Genomic DNA, 6,873 nt, shown 5'->3' with positions numbered 1-6,873 from the left:
TATTTATGAAATAAATATATAATGTCATCAGTGTTTACTGATTAACATCGATCTGCATGAGATCAGATAGAACCTCATTTATCCCCAAGGGGGAAATGGTGTCTTAATTGTGACTACCTGCTGGATGATACCGGCTGCAGGTGTCTGGTTCCACTATCTGGCTTTGTGACCAGTTATCTAGAGGTTTGGGTGATCGGTTTGTCCAGAGGCCGGGACTACGAAGCAGGATTTATGGTTAGTGAGGTAACTTCAGGGTTAACCCTTCAGGGTTCACGGTGGATCAGTTCTTACCGGTATAGATCACCATGGTAACTGATGCTGAACACCTGACCTGCTCCGGAGCAGGTTATGTTCCAGATAACAGATATTAAAGCACCGCCTACTGACCAATCACAACTTGGAGTTCATATTTGTGTAATATGAACATATATATGAAGAAGTTACCGTCATAATCAGACTAGAAACAACTCAGTTTAAACTGACAGATGCAGGAAGGACAGCTGGATTTATGCTGGGGGTGTTTACCGCTTTGAATTATGTTTTTATATTTATCTTTTACTCGCTCTCAAGTCTGTTTCACACCGCCGGAGACGAAGACGCAGCTGAAAGAAGACTGAAATAGTCAAACACACCACATCATTGTTAAAGGGAATAATGAAGTGGTTTAGTTTTAAACTAAACTTCAGGACAGATCTTCCACATTGGACCTGAAGGCCTTCCGATGGGCGGACAACTTAAACACCCGGTTCAAATTCAAGAAAGATTATGGTAATTGTATTTATATTGGACATGAGCTCAGTATTCATCATGAAAGCTTGGTTAGGGTTAGGGTTAGGGTTAAGGTTAGGGTTAGGGTTAGGGTTAGGGGGTTAGGGTTAGGGGTTAGGGTTAGGGGGTTAGGGTTAGGGGATTAGGGTTAGGGGGTTAGGGTTACGCTTAGGGGGTTAGGGTTAGGGTTTGGGTTAGGGTTAGGGTTAGGGTTAAGGTTAGGGTTAGGGTTAGGGTTAGGGTTAGGGGGTTAGGGTTAGGGGTTAGGGTTAGGGGGTTAGGGTTAGGGGATTAGGGTTAGGGGGTTAGGGTTACGCTTAGGGGGTTAAGGGTTAGGGTTTGGGTTAGGGTTAGGGGGTTAGGGTTACGCTTAGGAGGTTAGGGTTACGCTTAGGGGGTTAGGGTTAAGGTTAGGGTTAGGGGGTTAGGGTTACGCTTAGGGGGTTAGGGTTACGCTTAGGGGGTTAGGAGGTTAGGGTTACGCTTAGGGGGTTAGGGTTAAGGTTAGGGTTAGGGTTTGGGTTAGGGGTTAGGGGTTAGGATTAGGGTTAGGGGTTGGGGTTAGGGTTAGGGTTAAGGTTAGGGGTTAGGGTTAAGGTTAGGGGTTAGGGTTAAGGTTAGGGTTAGGGGTTAAGGTTAGGGTTAGGGTTAAGGTTAGGGGTTAGGGTTAAGGTTAGGGGTTAGGGTTAGGGTTAAGGTTAGGGGTTAGGGTTAGGGGTTAGGGTTAGGGTTAAGGTTAGGGGTTAGGGTTAAGGTTAGGGTTAGGGTTAAGGTTAGGGGTTAGGGTTAAGGTTAGGGTTAGGGGTTAGGGTTAAGGTTAGGGGTTAGGGTTAAGGTTAGGGGTTAGGGTTAGGGGTTAGGGTTAGGGTTAGGGTTAAGTTTAGGGGTTAGGGTTAGGGGGTTAGGGTTACGTTTAGGGGTTAGGGTTAGGGGGTTAGGGTTACGCTTAGGGGGTTAGGGTTACGCTTAGGGGGTTAGGGGGTTAGGGGTTAGGGTTAGGGTTAAGGTTAGGGGTTAGGGTTAGGGGGTTAGGGTTACGCTTAGGGGTTAGGGTTAGGGGGTTAGGGTTAGGGGTTAGGGTTACGCTTAGGGGGTTAGGGTTACGCTTAGGGGTTAGGGTTAGGGGGTTAGGGTTAAGGGTTAGGGTTACGCTTAGGGGATTAGGGGGTTAGGGTTAGGGGTTAGGGTTACGCTTAGGGGGTTAGGGGGTTAGGGTGCTCAGAGAGTTCCAGGAGTTCTTGTCATTGATTACAGGGTTAGGGTTAGGGTTAGGGTTAAGGTGTTAGGGTTAAGGTTAGGGGGTTAGGGTTAGGGGGTTAGGGGGTTAGGGTGCTCAGAGAGTTCCAGGAGTTCTTGTCATCGATTACAGGAACACGTGTCAAACCTACACAGTTAGGAACCTTCTTCACCAGAGAACTCTCTCTCTCTCTGTGGACTGGTTACCTGTCCAAAAATATCTCAATGCATGCTGGGAGAGCCTGCCGCTGCCCCCCCACCACATCAGTGTAACTTTGTTTAAACTGTGAATGTTGTCAGTTGTTAGAGACGCGTGATCTCTAAACTAAACTTGGTGACCCCAGCGCCTCATAGAACTGACTGCTTTGACCTCTTCAGAAGGACGACTGTGATTTTTTACCTCACGTCTGCATGCTGCTGATTTTCCTCCGAAGTCGAATTAGTGAAGTGTCTGATTACGTCTCAATCAAACCCGTCCACCGTCCTGCAATCAATGCCCTGATTGCAGGACGATGTGCTTGGTAGTTTTAATAATGGAGGACTATTCATCAGAGGACATTCAGATGTGGAAGTTGGCAAAACCCTGCAACCCCCTCACGCTGCGATGTCACGCTGATCACAGCCGCCACATGTTGGAACACACGGACGGAGTGAGGTCGTAGTCGGCAAACAATAAAAACAGAGGAAATAAGAACATTAAAGGTGTTAGCTGTTCACACAGAACGCTACGGGCATTATGGGTATAAAACAGACTCACATATAGACGCAAAGAAATGATGTGTGAACAGCTAACACAGTGTGAAAAACACTTGAACATTATATAAAAAATAAATTACTTGACAATCACCTTTACATAGACCCATAGTACTCATTCATTATAATCATCCTTCAGACAGTAACCAGTACTAGTACTAGTTATTCATTATAATCATCCTTCAGACAGTAACCTGTACTAGTTATTCATTATAAACATCATCCCAATGTCGTTATATAGCAGCAATTCTATGAGAATTACCATCCTGTTTCATGAGGAGGTGCAAAAGTCTCACATAAAAAAGATCCTTTGAATTACAATATGCTGAAAGGTTATTACCTCCACCAAGGCTGAAGCTCTAGGAAGGAGGTCATGTTTTCACCAGCGTTGGTTTGTTGGTTTGTTGGTTTGTTGGTTTGTTGGTTATCAGAATAACTCCAAAAGTCTGCGATGGATTTGAATGAATGTTTTGGGGGGGGGGGGGGGGGGGGCACAATGAACAATCCATTAGAGTTTAGGTGGCGATCTGGTTCATGATCCGGATTCAGGAATATTTGAAGGATTCTGATCAGCCAGAACTTTAAGACCTCTGAGTATAACACATGCAACGTGTAACTGATGACTAGTTGATGACGCATGACCCCGCCTCTTTCCTTCAGAGAGAGAGACAGAGAGAGAGCGGGGGGTGGAGGGGGAACAACTGGAGATCCACCGTTTTTTCACATTAAACTCAGTGAAATCACAGTTGAGTTCGACTAAAGCTCTCTTGGTGGTTGTTGGAAAGAGTAAAGACGACAGTTCAGGTGAGTTTTATTTAGTTTCTGTCCAGTTTGAATGTTGTGTTTTAGGATGCTACGCTACGAACATCTGATCTCATCATAAAGTAAAATACACGTGGATGACGGAGAGGGCGGCGGAGGTCTGCGCTCTCCGAGTGACATCCGAATGATGCCAAACATATACTGCCTACCTGAACTTTAATCATCGATACAACTGATGAATTATTCAAATGGAAATGAACTAACTAACAAACTGTTGCCTGATTGTGGAAAATGTTGGTGGGAAACCAAAACATTACAATCCATCCTTTGTGGAATCTACAGAAACCTTCCAGGACATCCAGTCTTTAATCTGTGAGACACCTCGTTATACACCGACGTGTTGATCAGGGGACACATTAGTCCTGAGTGGGGAGCTAGAGGAAAGGACAGACGGTCAAACTGACTGACGTACCGATACTTGGGCGCTGCAGCGAACGGGCCAAAACTTTAGCAAAGTGCATTTTGCTGAAAGTAGGGCATGAACCCAGATTGATAAACGGGGTGGGAGTGATTATTTCTGGCCTGGATCGGGTAAATGAAATCTGACTTTATTTTGCTTCTGTTTATCAGGACGAGATGATAAAATAATCCGGATTGTGAAAATTGCTGGATTACACAAAAAACATCATCACAATGGGAGTGATGGAGACTTTGCAAAACGCCTTTTCTGTCTGGCAGGAAGTCGATGCGAGAACAGATCATCACGTCAGATACGCAGGAAAAGTAATTTAGGCTTTGTGAATTTTAACTTGTTCTGTGCTGTAGAGCTGTAACAAAGGTTCTGGTAATCCTCACCCTTCATTCAACATGCAAGGCACACATGATTGAAAAGATTATGGTGGAAGTTATTGGATGAAAAGGGGCCGGCATGCGTGTGCTCGTTGTGACGGCGCAGAACGCGGACGCTCTTTCTCCAGAATCCTGCAGAAGGCTGAACCTTGAATTATGAACACAAATCATCTCCATTATCAGCGCTCCCTTTATCTGTCCGAGCCAACAGAATCCATATTCCATCTCAAGCTCATCAACTCATTTGTGAAATGTTGGAAATTAATTTCAGTCCAGTCTTGCTGACAGTGATAGAGCACATTCACTAATTATATTGTTACCATAGTGACAGCGCGGGACAAAGCACGGCGCCGCAGGTTTGATTTCTAAAGAACTATTTTTTCCTTTTCAGTTATATCTTTTATATCTGATTTATTCAGCATCTAAGTATTGAGTTCTATGAGGGTCCATAGAACCCAAAGAGGCTGTTAAAGAGGCTGTTCAATGCACACACTGAGCAGGAGGAACACATGCATTGTGTCCATCAAGAGGGCAGACCTTTTAGGACTTAACCCTCCAGCATTATGTCTCCCTTGTTTTATTGTGATGCAGCATACAGAGATTATAGATCCAGTTCTTAGAAGCTTCCACACAAAGAGGACGGTTCTGTTGGTTAGTTTGACTGAACATGGAGCTGTTTCTGGTTCAAGTGGTTCGATCTTCCTCAGCACTGCATTTGTAAACCTCAGCTGTGTCCATTGTGTAGTAGTGCTCAGTTGATGTCTGAACATCTGGACTGTATATATATCTATATATATCTATATCTATATATACATTAATATGTATTTCTATATACTCTAATATAACTACTCTAATAGACTGAGCTACTCTTTTAAAAGCACACCACCAGCAGCTCTACTCTGCACCTGTATAGACTGCTTTTACTGTATTCTGACAATAATGTACAGCTTTATTCTGCACTTTAGTCTATTTATTAAAATAACTCTACCTCAGTTCTCATCCCGTATTATATTATATTCCATATTTGACATTTCGTAATCCCCTGGTCTCTACTGTATATCTCCTATATGTTATTATCCAGCACTATATCACTTCCTGCACTATATTCACATGTTTAATAGTCCTGTATCTCAGTTGTTTCCCTGCACTATGTTCAGATTTAACAGTTTTCTTCATCTCATCTGGTATGTTTTTCTTTTATATATATACTTTGTACTTTGTACTACTAACTTGTGCCTTTTTACTAATATGTTTGCACTATAGAACTGAGATGCTAGAAACTTGAATTTCCCTCGGGATCAATATATGAATATATATGTATATATATAATTAATAATGTAATAATAATATATATAATGTGAAATTTGAGAATATGGAATGAAATCCTAAATATATGGAATGAAATGTGAGGTCATCCCGGCGCTGCTGCCGTCTTGTGTTTTAGGTCATTCTCCGTACAGATGTTGGTGCTGTTAGACGTGTGTGTCACTATGAGCGAGTCAGCATGAAATCTAGTATCAGCAATCGTCAGTAATGAGGAGATAATGAACACCCTGGTGAATGTGTGTACCACAGGACAAAATAATACTGTAAACATATTCAACACCGTTCTACAGATGAAGAGTTTATTCACTTCTTCATCGTGGAAGAGAAATTCAGAACTGAACCAGTTCACTAAAGTTGGAAAGATATGGACAGATTCAAACTTCCTGGATCAATAACTCATAAAGGAAATGTTAAAACACCAACGAGGGCCCTTTCTAACCGTAGTGAGGTAGACAACGAGCTACAAGCTCAGTTAAATCACAAACAGCCGTCCTCTGAGCTGGACCCATTACATTATATATATATATATATATATTAATAACATTGGTCTCTGTGCAGCTGGCTGTGAGACGAGTGGTCAGGGTTAGGGTTAGGGACCGTCTACAGGGTTAGGGTTAGGGTTAGGGTCAGGGCTAGGGTTAGGGTTAGGGTCAGGGCTAGGGTTAGGGTTAGGGTCAGGGCTAGGGTTAGGGTTAGGGTTAGGGTTAGGGCTAGGGTTAGGGTTAGGGTTAGGGTTAGGGTCAGGGCTAGGGCTAGGGTTAGGGTTAGGGTTAGGGTTAGGGTTAGGGTCAGGGCTAGGGTTAGGGTTAGGGTTAGGGTTAGGGTTAGGGTTAGGGCTAGGGTCAGGGACCATCTACAAAGTGCATTGAATATTTTTACCATTATAAATTCACCAAAATTATGCAAAAGCACATTTTTCCAAACTAAGCGTTGCAGTATACCCAGGAAGAGTCCAGTGATGATGTGTGAGGTGATTTTGGTATCACTATTATTCACTACACTGTATAATAGTGAAGTTATTGAATATTTTTGTAGCGTCTCTTTTCGTCGTTGCACTTTGTAGACGGTGTAGTCGTATTAGTTTTGTCGTCATTATTGTTTTCTTTTCTTTTTCTGACGTCTTTGTTTTGTGTGAAAAACAATAAAAGTGAATTACAGAAGGAATTATTAGAGAAGTAT

This window comes from Sebastes fasciatus, chromosome 17 (genome assembly GCF_043250625.1).
Source record: "Sebastes fasciatus isolate fSebFas1 chromosome 17, fSebFas1.pri, whole genome shotgun sequence".
NCBI classification, from domain to species: domain Eukaryota; kingdom Metazoa; phylum Chordata; class Actinopteri; order Perciformes; family Sebastidae; genus Sebastes; species Sebastes fasciatus.
The sequence above is the reverse complement of the archived record's forward strand: the minus strand, read 5'-3'. Positions refer to the sequence as shown.